Here is a 12,911-nt window from a genome sequence, read left to right on the forward strand (position 1 = left end):
TCCCAATTCTAGCATCTTAAGTCTAAATGGAAGACAGGATATCTTCTTTAAATTATTAAAAATTCTGGGGGCACTTGGGTGGCTCAGTCAGTTAAGCATCTGCCTTCAGCTCAGGTCATGATCTTGGGGTCCTGGGATAGGCCTGCATTGGGCTCTCTGCTCAGTGGGGAGTCAGTTTCTCCTCCATATGCCCCTCCCCCCACTCAGGTTTTCTCTCTCTCTCTCAAATAAATAAATACATCTTAAAAAAAAAAAAAACACCTCTGATCTGTCCTTTGATAGGTTAAATGTAATCTAAAATAAATTTAGAAGAATCATTCTATTTTATGAAGACTGGCTTTGAAAACTTTCTGGATAATCTTATTTTGTGTTTTTTTTATTTGTTTGTTTTTGAAGTCTGGCAAGGATTTATTAGGAAGCTTTTGAATGTCAAAAGTTTATTATCATTCTTTCCTTTTATATATCTTATGTAATAATGTCCTCCAGGTAAAAGAATACTTTGGGTCAAGTAAGTGGAAGATCTTTTGATAAGAAAGGCATAAAAAATCATATTTTCTTTCAAAATGTTATCCCATTACATATACATAAAACAAGTCTTAAAATTAATATTAACACTATTTTGATGGTGTAGTCATAGGTGATTTTTATTGCTTTCTTCATAAAATTTTCCAAACGTCTTAGAATGATGATGTATTATACTTATAATCAGCTTAAAATATTAAGAAATGCTTTATAAAATCTAAAAATCTAAATCATAACTATTTATCTGTGTGGAGCGAAGTGCTTGGTTTCTATTAGCCTGAACCATGGAGTCACAGCAAGTAAGTGTTAGCTCCAGTTATCATGGGGAGATATTAAATAATTTTTTCTTGACAATAGAACAATTAAACAGAATAATAAATAATATATTTAAACTATTTCTTTCTTTAAACACTGAGGTGATCAATGGTCTAGATTCTGGAATCAACATGAAATAAAGCACATTTATTAAAACATGAGTGCTATTCTCAAAAGAGATTAGAGAAACATAACCCAAATCATTAGAATTCAGCTCAACCTAACAATCTTGATAATTCTATTTTGACTTAAGGTGAAACAGGGAGCACTTTAGATTCTACATTCCTCTTAGTGTCAAGTCATTTTAGAAGTTTGGTGGCACACAAAAAAGAGGTTTCTATTCAATGTAGCTTTAGTGATTTGAATGACAACACCAAAATAGCTACAACAAAAAGTATCCAGTTTAAGTTCAATCAAGGAAAGAAAATAAAGCCTCTGCCCTAAGCTCAGGAGGTTTGGTGGTTATTTTTCTAATTTTTTTTTTAAGATTTTATTTATTTATTTGGTAGAGAGAGAGACAGCGAGAGAGGGAACACAAGCAGGAGGAGTGGGAGAGGGAGAAGCAGGCTTCCCGCTGAGCAGGGTGCCTGATGAGGGGCTCGATCCCAGGACCCTGGGATCGTGACCTGAGCGGAAAGGCAGACGCTTAACGACTGAGCCACCCAGGCGCCCCTAGTTTTCTAAATTTTTGATGAAAACCTCTCTGGGATAGAATAATTCTTTCAGATATACTTTGCATCTTTGATGTTGAAAATTATTCAAAAATTGTTCATAAATACAATATTAAAGCCAATGTTTGAAAGAAAAAAAAAGGTGAAGTTATTAAATTTAGTATTATCATTAATTAAGCAGTTGTTTTTAATCCTCTCAAAAAGATCCACATGAGGGCAGTAGACCATGGTAAAGCCTGGAATATGAAAAGTAATGCAAAGATACACCAAGAGGAAAATCATATTCAATTCTGGAATCCTGTCCTTTGGCAAAAGGCATAAACATTTTGGAAATTACAACCACACTGGGTTACCATTATGTTTTTCATGACTAATCTTTTCTTTTTATATTCCAAATACTAGCAGGGAAAACTGTTTGCTCTCCCTTCCCTCCATATAAAAATCCATAAAGAATCTAATCTCACAGAACTCTCAATAAACAAAATCCTTATTCTACTGTTCTCCTTTAAGTATTGACTCAGACAAAAATATCCCAGTTAAGTGAAAACTTCCACTGTGCAGAGAGGAAAAATTGAGAAGAGTATCCATTCAATTTACGTTTTTTAAAACACTTTGAGGAATGATGATTCCTTTAGTTAAAAGTCTGGATGGAAAAACAGTAGAAATGGACAATTTTTAATACCAGGCTGCTGAGTAATCTGAGAAAAAGGATTGGGGAGTATATATGTGTATGTACATATATACACATACATGCACACATGTACATATCCCCATTAGTATCAGGATTTGAAGTAAGGAACAAAGAAAAATGATAGGAATTTTACACTACTTGCCCCTGCCTCCCTGTAGTCCAAATATAATCTGTACATCATCTGTATTAGTTTTCCATTACTGCTACAACAGATTATAACAAAGCCTGGTGCCTTATAACAATACACAATGATTATCTCACAGTTTCTGTAAGTCGGAAACCTGAGGAAGGTCTCAAGGGATGAAAAGCAAGGTATCAGCAGGGCTGTCTGCCTTACTGGAGGCTCTGGGGAATAATCCAGCCTCAGCTCTTTCACACTGTTGGCAGATCCAGTTTCATAAAGTCATAGGATTGGTTCCCCTTTTTTCCTTGCTGTCAGCCAGGGACACCTTAACTTCTAGAAGCCCCTCTCCAGGGGACTCACATGGGACTCTTACATCTCCCAGAACCAGCCACAGCAGACTGAGACCCCTCAGGCTTGGGATCACTCGGATTTCCCTTCTGTGGCATTTCAACTGTCTTCTGCCATTGCTGTGTTTTCCTGATCCCAGCCAGAGTTTTCTGCCTCTAAGAGCTCATAGGAGAAGACGGGGCCCACCCAGATAATTCAGGATAATCTGCCTATCTTGAAATTTATATTCTAAATTACATCTGCAACATCCTTTTTACCACGTAGCATATAACCTATTCAAAGGTTCTGGGGATTAGGGTGTGGACATTTTTTGGGAATCATTATTAAGCCTGTCAGATCATTTAATTACAAGGAGGCTCTGAAGGGACTAGGAAGGTATGGAGACAGCAAAGGAGGAAAAAACAACAGAGGAATACAAAAAATAATTTTTTTCTGAGACTATTTTCATCCATGTCCTAATATCTCATATGTTAACAAGCTCACTCCTGCACTAGTGTCTTTACTCATGCTTTTTGCCCTGCCCAAATGCACCCCCTTGTTTACAAGCATAACTTGCACTCATGCTCCTAGGAAGATCTTTCTTCCTATAAGCAAACAACCAATATTTATTCTAAGCTTTATTGATTTTTTAATTTCTCAGAATTCCTAAGCATTTCAGAACTGACCATTAGCCCTTACTAATGATTACTAAAGTAAATCTCACCTTCTACATGTAATGTATAAGTATTAAGAGCATGGGATCTATAGTTGAGTGCCTCAATCATATCCCAGATCGTATCTCAGATCTGCCACTCAGTAGCTGAGTACCCTTAAGCAAGTTAATAAACTTCTCTGTGCCCCAGTTTCCTTTTCTATAAAATAGAAATAACAGTAATATAATGAGTTTAAGTGAGTTAATACACATAAAGAACTTAGAATATTGCCAAGCACATAGTATGTGCTCAATAAATGTGAACTTTGATTACTATTGTTAATAACTAAGTGATTTGAAAATATATCTTATTTTTAGGCTATACTCAATAAGATTCCAAATTCTTTAGTTGTTTATAATTTTCTGCGATTTGATTTATGTATATGCCAGTAAAATATAGGTGAAAATTAAGAAAGGAGCTTTCTGTTTCTGAAAGTTCTCTGCTTAGGAAAGAATATATTGATGTTCATTAATAGTCACTATTATACACATTTAATTTTATGTCAGTGAAACTGGCAGACTCCTTTGAAAAACTATAGATGAGATAAAACTATCATAAAGAAAAGCAAGAGAGTGATGATTTATGGATACAGGACCATGATTACCTTGGTAGAGGAAGACAGAGGATTCCACATTCTCATGTGGTGATAGTTGGTGGGCAGCAGCTTTCCCCTATGATAAAGCACAGTCTCCCCACTTCCCTATAAGGCCTACAACTCTGTTGCCCCACCCAGACTGCCTCATGCAAGTACGCACGCACACACACACACACACACACACACATTTCCTGTGTGCATTAACTATAGTTTGTATCAGAAGCCATCCTTACCTTAAAATGAGGAAATTTTATTTGATTATTCTAGACAGTTCTTTTCATACAAAAGAAGTGAATATACATAAATTTCATTTTGGCCTAAATTGTTAAAGCAAAAGATAGGTAAGTAATGTCGCAATATCATGCCAAGGAGAAAATCCACAAGACAATAAACAGAGCATGGATGCATCTTCTGAAGGGCCTTAGGTTCATACAAATTTCAACTTTATTTAAATTTCTAATAACTGGTATTTTAAGTGATGTTTTCTTTCTTATTTTTTTTTAAGATTTTATTTATTTAACAGAGAGAGACACAGCGAGAGAGGGAACACAGCAGGGGGAGTGGGAGAGGGAGAAGCAGGCTTTCGGCTGAGCAGGGAGCCCGATGCGGGGCTCGATTCCAGGACCCTGGGATCATGACCTGAGCTGAAGGCAGACGCTTAACAACTGAGCCTCCCAGGTGCCCCTAAGTGATGTTTTCTACAATGAATTTTGTTCCACTCTTTTAAGAGAACTAAACTTTAGGCGAAATATATCCTTATTAGTACCAATGAGAAAATATACCATTTGTTCATTCATTTAGTTATTATTTACTGTGGTTAGGGATAGTGCTTTAGTGCTTTGGTAATAAATAATATTAATCACTATTTTTTTTTACTATGTTGGGTTAGCCAGCAAAGTCACCAATCTTTTAAGTGATACTAGAGGTAGGGATCACTATATCCTCACTTTTCGGAGACTCTGAGAATGTAAGTATTGTCCCAAAGGCCAAAAAGCTTATTATTTGCAATGCCAGCACAAAGAGCTATTGTTCATTAACTATCCAACTTCATTTTAATAACCCCCACCCAGTATTTAGAAATTTTTGTTTCACTTTTGGAGCTTAAGAAACATGTATTGAATAAATGTATAAATGAAATATATCAATTATTAAATTTAAGCATTTGGGGATATTATTCCTTTCTTTCTTCACCTGGGATATCCCAAGGAACCAATTTAATAGAAAAATACATTTAAACTATAGCAGCAAACTTAAAATGCTTTTGGCTTAAGTAACAGCATACCTATCATCAGTGGCTTAAACATATGGTTATATCAATAAATGTTGAATGGCAAGAAATTCAGAGGTTAATTCAGCAGCTCACCCAAGTCAGGCTTTTCCATCATTTATGATTCTCTCAACTCCTCCCTCATGATCCTGAGAGGATGCTGCAAGCCTCACAGTCACATACAACCGGGTTCAAAGGCAAAGGTGGGAAGGGAGGGAGGGGTGCACCCCTTATGCACCTCTCCCTTTCAATCACAGAGAAACTCTTCCTCAAAGTCTCTCAGCAGTTACTGTTATGTTTTTTTAATCCAAACAGGATCACATGATTAATCCTAAATCAGGTAAAAAGGTATAGTATTAGTATAACTGACTAGATCAATCAGTTATGCTCCGTGCAGAGTACATTTCTTCCCCCCAATGTGAATAAAATCAGAATTCTGTTTGCAAAACTGAACGGAGGGATGACTACTTGGTAGGCAACCAGCAGCAGCAGGGGCTATGCCCTTAGGACTCTCTCTGTGCCATACGGTGGGCAGAGCACTCATTCTTCAAACATCTTAGGGACAGAACACATTTTCAATACTGTAATTGCTTGTCTAGACATCATGACACAAATACATACAAGAATAATAATTCACACAAACCAAGGCAAAAGGTATTTTTATTTTTCCCATTAATCAATAACAAAAGTAAGAGTTAGAGAACATAATTACTTTGTCCAGTATCAGCAAATCTCAGCCATCTCAGCAAAGAAGCTGAGAATAGCTGTGATTCAAACTCATGTATCTGGCTCCAAAGCCGGAGTTCTTAATGACTAAGACACACTACCCAGATGCCACTTGAGGACTGCCATTTAGAGTAATTGAGATAAATTCTTGTTCCATGTGTTTCCCTTCTTTACTGTGTAACATTTTTAATAATCAATTGCTGTTCCTTTGGAACCAGAATTAATATCTATGAGAACATAATGTTGTGCAAAGTATCATATGTATTGTAAACACCAAAGTCTAGTCTTCTTGGAGATAACAGGCCACCTGAAAAACTGGCAGGGTGGGGCAGGACAGGTCTATATTTTCAAGCTGAAAAGGATCTTAGCAAAATTCCCCCTCTCTCTCTGTCTCTCTGTCTCTCTCTCACACACACACACTCTTGACCTTGACCAACAGCAACCTTCATAAAAACTAAATATAACGTCTCAACTATTGTCTTGGAAATGAATAAAGACTTGCCTCTGCAGGCTACAACTTTGAATATACAAGTGTTGTTAATGACTGCGAATGCCTAGAAAATGTCTAATAAAACCAAGTATCTTTCAATCAATGATAGATTAATTGAATTTAATATGGTGGGATAGGAAAAGTCACAGTAACTAATTACCCTTATAAGTTTGTGAATGCCTCTAAGTGTGATGTATAGTATCACACTTCAGTATTTAGTTAAGGGTCTTGTTATTAAATTATGCTGAAACATCAATATTGGAGGTTATAGAGCTCATTTACTATTTATCTGTGTTCTAAGATGGAAGGTCACCTTTTAACATTTAGTTCTTATATTTTGAAATGTGCCTGTGGCTACTGATATCAACCTTAAAAGAATGCAATGATGTTACCTAATGAAATAATAGCAATCAATTCCCACAAATATCTGGAGACATTAAAAATATGCTGCAAAATTGATCGATTGCCTAAACTATATTTTATTACCCAGTAGCTAGTAAGCCTAACTTAATTACATGATGAGTGCTACCTATCATCTCTTCTCTGATTTCAAATTTAGCAGCCTCCGAAGCATTGTTCATTTGTTTGCAAAATGTCACAGACATATACATTAGCTCTTTTGGTGGCATAAAAAAATCCACCTTCTTCTGAAAGCTGTGTGACTTTCACAAAGAGTTAGTGTTTACTGTCATTCCCCTAAAAGCACTTCTAATTGAAGAACCAGGAGTCCATGGCACACACATGTGCACATGTGTAATTCTCTTTATAAGAGTTCATTTTTGGGGTCAGTATCAAGCCAATTGATAAATGAATTAGGGCTTCATAAACATTTTTTTCCAGGGGTGAAATAAGAGAGACAAAAAAAACAGAGAGGTAGGAAGCATGTCTAATACACACCACGAACTGTCCTAGACTCTATCTAACATAATCTTACAAGTGAGACCATCTCAGAGCAATAGTGGGAATGGTAGCAATTTCTTCATGGTATTGGAGGTAAATAAAAGTAATTACATTCAAAAATATTACTATAGGCACACCTGGGTGACTCAGTCGGTTAAGTGTCTGACCCTTGATTTTGGCTCAGTTCATGATCTCAAGGTCGTGTGAGCCCTGCTTTGGGCTCAGCACTGAGCCTGGAGCCTGCTTGGGATTCTCTCTCCCTCTCCCTCGCTTCCCTCCCCTCTTCTCTCTAAGTAAATAAATAATATCTTTAAAAAATACTACTAAAATTATTAAGTGTCTATCATGTGCCAAGCATGGGTACTCCGCAAATATGCTGTCATCTCAAACCTTACAAAAATCATATAAATGTTGTCGATATGTAAGTTTGTCTACATTGGGCCCTCCTATGCACTGAAAGTTAGCCAGGTACATAGCACATTTTAACAACCAAATTTTGCTTTGGCTTTGTTACTTCAATCTCAATTGCCTTAACAATTAGCAGGACTTAAACTCAAACAAAAAAGAAATTCGTTCCCTCTTGAATTTCTTATCATAATTTCATTTGGTATATTTTCCAACATAGTTTAGAGTTTTCTTTCCAAGCTTTCTTTCCTTCCCTTTTTAGCCATTTTCAGTGAAGAGCTTTTAATGTTGTGTTACATACATATTCTGTCTTTTAAAAAATATATATTAGAATTATATCTGTATTAAAAAAAAAAAAAAACATTCGGGGGCACCTGGGTGGCTCAGTTGGTTAAGTGACTGCCTTCGGCTCAGGTCATGATCCTGGAGTCCCTGGATCAAGTCCCGCATCGGGCTCCCTGCTCGGCAGGGAGTCTGCTTCTCCCTCTGACCCTCCCCCCTCTCATGTACTCGCTCTCTCTCATTCTCTCTCTCTCAAATAAATAAATAAAATCTTAAAAAAAAAAAAAAAACATTCAGATTGGGCATGCCCATTACCTTGAACTCAATTGTTGTTCTGTGCAGCAATGCTGTGTGCACTAAGAACCCAATCTATATCATTACCGTTCTTGGTACATGTTAATGACCCTTTTGGTCTCCTATCCCCTGAAAAACATAACTTTTACTCAGCTGACACTGACATTTGCATATCATATGTGTGGAAACCAGATAATCAATATGCTAAAATCCCCACCCCAACCCATCCCCCCAAAAGAGGTACACATTCTGAATAATAGCTTAAGACAAGAGTCAGAAAATTATTTCTGTAAAGAGCTAGAGAGTAAATTCTTTAGCATTTGTGACCATTCCCTATGGTCTTTGTCCAAATTACTGTATTCTGCCCTTTTAAAGGAAAACAGCCAGTAAACATGTAAACAAATGGGTATGGCTATGTTTCAAAAATTAGGCAATGAGCCTACATTCACATTAAAAAAAAAAAATAGGCACATTTAGATTTTTTTATGACCAAGAGTTCTCCAATTGGAGAGAAATTCCTAAAGATGACAATTATAAATTCCAATCAAAATACAGGACAGGGGCTCCTGGGTAGTGCAGTCCATTAAGTGTCTGACTCTTGGTTTTGGCTCAGGTCATGATCTCAGGGTCCTGGGATGGAGTGCCATTGTCGGACTCTGTGCTCAGTGTGAAGTCTGCTTGAGACTCTCTCTCCCTCTCCTTCTGCCCCTCCTCCCCACACTCTCTCCCACTCTCTCTCTCTCTCCAAAATAGATAAATAAATCTTTAAAGAAATATATAGGACAAAACAACAAAGAAAAAAAACAAATAGTAACAATCATCTAAAGATATCAGTAAGTGAATAAAGTAGATAGATTTTTAATGTGAGTCAACACTGTAAAGAATATGTGGCACAAGATAAATTTTCATTTTTAAGACATTATTCTGATGAAAAGCTTTGATCAATATCATGCAGGGTAGTAATATTTCTGATAGAAAACCTAGAGGCAAACCATAAAAGACTCTCAACTACAGAGAACAAACTGAAGGTTGCTGGAAGGGAGGAGGATTGGGGGATGTGCCAAATGGGTGATGGGCATTAAGGAGGGAATTTTTTGGGATGAGAGCTGAGTGTTCTATGTAAGTGTGAATCACTAAATTCTACTCCTGAAACCAGTACTACACTATATGTTGGAGGTAATTAGGATCCAGTTGACCTTAGAAGATGGGACTATTAACCAATGGTATGCAAAAAAGAGTTATTTAATTTCATTAAGCCTGTAGGCACATAAAAAGAAATGATGTGAAGGAAATTTTGGCAGACCAAGGGCCTGTTGTGACAGATGATTAAGAGAAACATGAAGAATTCAAAAACCTTGGAGAGGCAGCTGCTTTTAACTAGACTAACTTCAATATACAAGCTCAAAAAAGTAGGATTCTACCTTTCGTTTGAATGGTTGGCTGATACTTCCGAGATCTATAATAAATGAAATTGAGGTGCCCAAAATACACTGAAAGTTCCAAAGATTTAGTGATATAGAGTTGATAGAATAGATTTATTATGAGCAACACACCCAAACAGCCCTTAATCCTGGCTCTAGAAAGGCTGTGTTATGGGTTGAATGTTTGTATTCCCCAAAATTCATATGTTGAAGACTTATGTCTTTAAGAACTTGCTGCTATCAATCAAGGTGATTATGCATTAAAGAAAGAGAAATGTCCAGATTTTTCAAGATTTATTTGACATGGTCTCAGCATTAGTTTTCTATTGCTGCTTTAAAAAATTTCACAAATTGACAGTATACACCCCACACACAAAATTATGGTTCTGAAAGTCCTAAGTCTGAAATGGGTGTTTCTGGGCTAAAATGAAAATGTCAGCAAAACTTCCTTCCTTTCTGGAGGCTCTAGGGGAGAATCTAGATTTTTCTTTTTCCAGTTTCTAAAAGCTGCCCATATTTCTTGGTTCCTGGCCCACTTCTATATTCAAAGCCAATAATTACTGGTCAAGACTTTTTCATATCACAATTTGACATAATCATGTGCATCTCTTCCATTATAAGGACCCCTGTGAGTAAATTGGGCCTACCTGAATAACCCAGTATAATCTTCCCATCCCAAGGTCAGTTAATTAGTAGTCTTTATTCCATCTACAACCCTAATCCCATAACATACCCACAGGTTCCAGAGGGTAGGATATAGGTACCTTTGGGTGATCATTATTCTGTCTACTACCAGGCGCTAAACTAACAACTAATTTCTGGCCACATAGGATATTATGCTGATCTAGCAATGAAAGTGGGAATTTATGAGGGTCAAATAATAAGTAGAGTTTGACTTGAGATGTTCTCATAGTGATCTTAGAAGGCTGGTAATATCATGACATTGGTTCCCTAACCCATGAAGTAAAGGTTATTTTAAAAGAAAAAGGCAAGTGAAAGCTTCTAAAACCACATTTCTAGTCAAAGTAATAAAGCAAAAGCAATACCCCCTTTCTGGGAGAATCGGAAAGATTAGGTCCCACATCAGAATTGAAAGGTGCATAGGCGGAAATACCTATTATGTCTTGCATTTCGTCTGCCTCTTGGGCCAAAGGGAGGTACAGAAAGCTCTTGCAGTTGCTGTTCCAAATTCAGTCTCTTTACTGAAGCAAAGTAACACATCCTTTAGTTCACTTAAAACACACACATTCACCCATATTTTACCTATATTTTGATTATATTTATATGCATATAATCAGCACAAATCACAGTAATATATAGAATATACACACACTTTCTCTCTCCCTTTCTTCCTTTTTCTTGTGGTAATGTTAGAGTTGTGTCCAGAGGTTACTGGTTCTGAGTGACTCTTGGGGATGGAGGTCGGGGAAGAATTTCCACCCATAGTGGGAATATAAATACAAATTCTTAGCTATAGATTTTAGTACTCCTGCCATGCAAGAGTTATGAAACCATCTTATAGCTAATAGAAACTTATCAGTTGGTTTCATAGCTTGGGCTAAGATGAGCACCTCCTACTTAGATGGTATGAGCATTTTCCTTGGAACATTTTTTAAAAACAGTATCAGCAATGAAATTGGGAACATCTGCCAACGGTTTGCTTGAGAGTATTCTTCCTGTATGCATAAAAATGGAAATAATAGTAAAACTGTAGGGCACTCCACAATTTGATACAAACAGCTTAATATAATCACATTTTAGCAGCTATTAATATAACTGTTGGGGTATCATATAAGCAAAGACTTAATGCCAAAGAGAGGCAGACTGTTATAAAAATATTTAATATCTTCCTGGAGCTAAAATAAAGCAATATGTAAGATTTAGGTTTATTGTTCCCCAAAACATCAACTGCTAGAGGATGTTTACCAAAGTTGTCCTTCCCTGAATTATGAAGTTGCAGAACAAATAAACCTGCAGGATGACAGAGTAAGATTGTTTCAGGGATACAGTTACAAAGATGTAGTCTTCAGAGATTTCTTTGTAAAACTTATGAATGTCTAAGATAAATATTGCACTGTTCTCACCTTACATTGTTTTCTTTTCACATAAATGTTGTTAGAGATGATGGTGTGATTGAAACGTAACCTTCAAAAAAAAATGCTTAATTTCATAGGGCCAAATCAGAAAAATCATGCCTACTAACAATAATTTGTAATAATAACTTATACAATAATTACAGACAGCCGAGAGTGGACTCCAGTATATTATTACAACACGCTCCCACCTTGAGACAACTATTCCAATGGCATCTAGAAGTCTTTAAAAAAAAAAAATCTAAGTTTACACAGGCAAGTTTAAACTTTGCAAACTTATTTTGGTGGCACCAAGAATTATAATTACATTTCTTTAAATAAAATATATGAAACTAATAATACTTTACTTTTGTTCACTATATTTACCTCCTGGCATGAAATCAGCTTTCAGTAATGTACTATACAGCCTAGAGAAACACATATTATGCTGTCAAAGAGAATTAAGATAGATGAGAACTCATCCTAGCTCCTAAGGTCCACCATCACTTATAGTAGCCAGAGGGGGAAAAGATAGAAAGTTATTACCCAGGACTACTCTGATTTTTTCTATTGTTTGTTTGGTACCATCCCCTCACACCCAATGCCACTGTTGAGCCCCAAGCATTAAGCTGAGTAAGGACAGTTCTAAATTGCATAAACAAACTAGAAATGGCTGCTTGTCTCTAGATGTATGCAGGGCCAAGAAAACTTCAATCTGGGGTAGATACAGGTGAAAACAGTATTGAAGGTAAGTTTAGAAGAGTGAGAAAATGCACAAAAATGGAACATATGGTCAAAGATGAGAAAGAAGACTTGGCAATAAATAAGAAATACATTTATAGACCAACCTTAACTATATGCACTCCTAGTCATTTGTTTTATTAGCACCTTTGGCCGAGCCTCTCCATTTTCCTCATCTCCCATCACTGCCAGATAATAGTAAAATAGTATTTTTGCTACCCAAACACTGAATTTTTAGCCTGAGATAATAGTAAATTTTCCCCAAAGATTGCTTTGGCCAGGTTGAGAAGTGAAAAACTCCATTCTTAATTTGGACCTAGACAAGTCACTTAAACTTCTGAACCTCAGGATCCCC

The sequence above is a fragment of the Mirounga leonina genome, unplaced genomic scaffold (assembly GCF_011800145.1).
Source record: "Mirounga leonina isolate KUSES-001 unplaced genomic scaffold, KU_Mleo_1.0 Mir_129, whole genome shotgun sequence".
NCBI classification, from domain to species: domain Eukaryota; kingdom Metazoa; phylum Chordata; class Mammalia; order Carnivora; family Phocidae; genus Mirounga; species Mirounga leonina.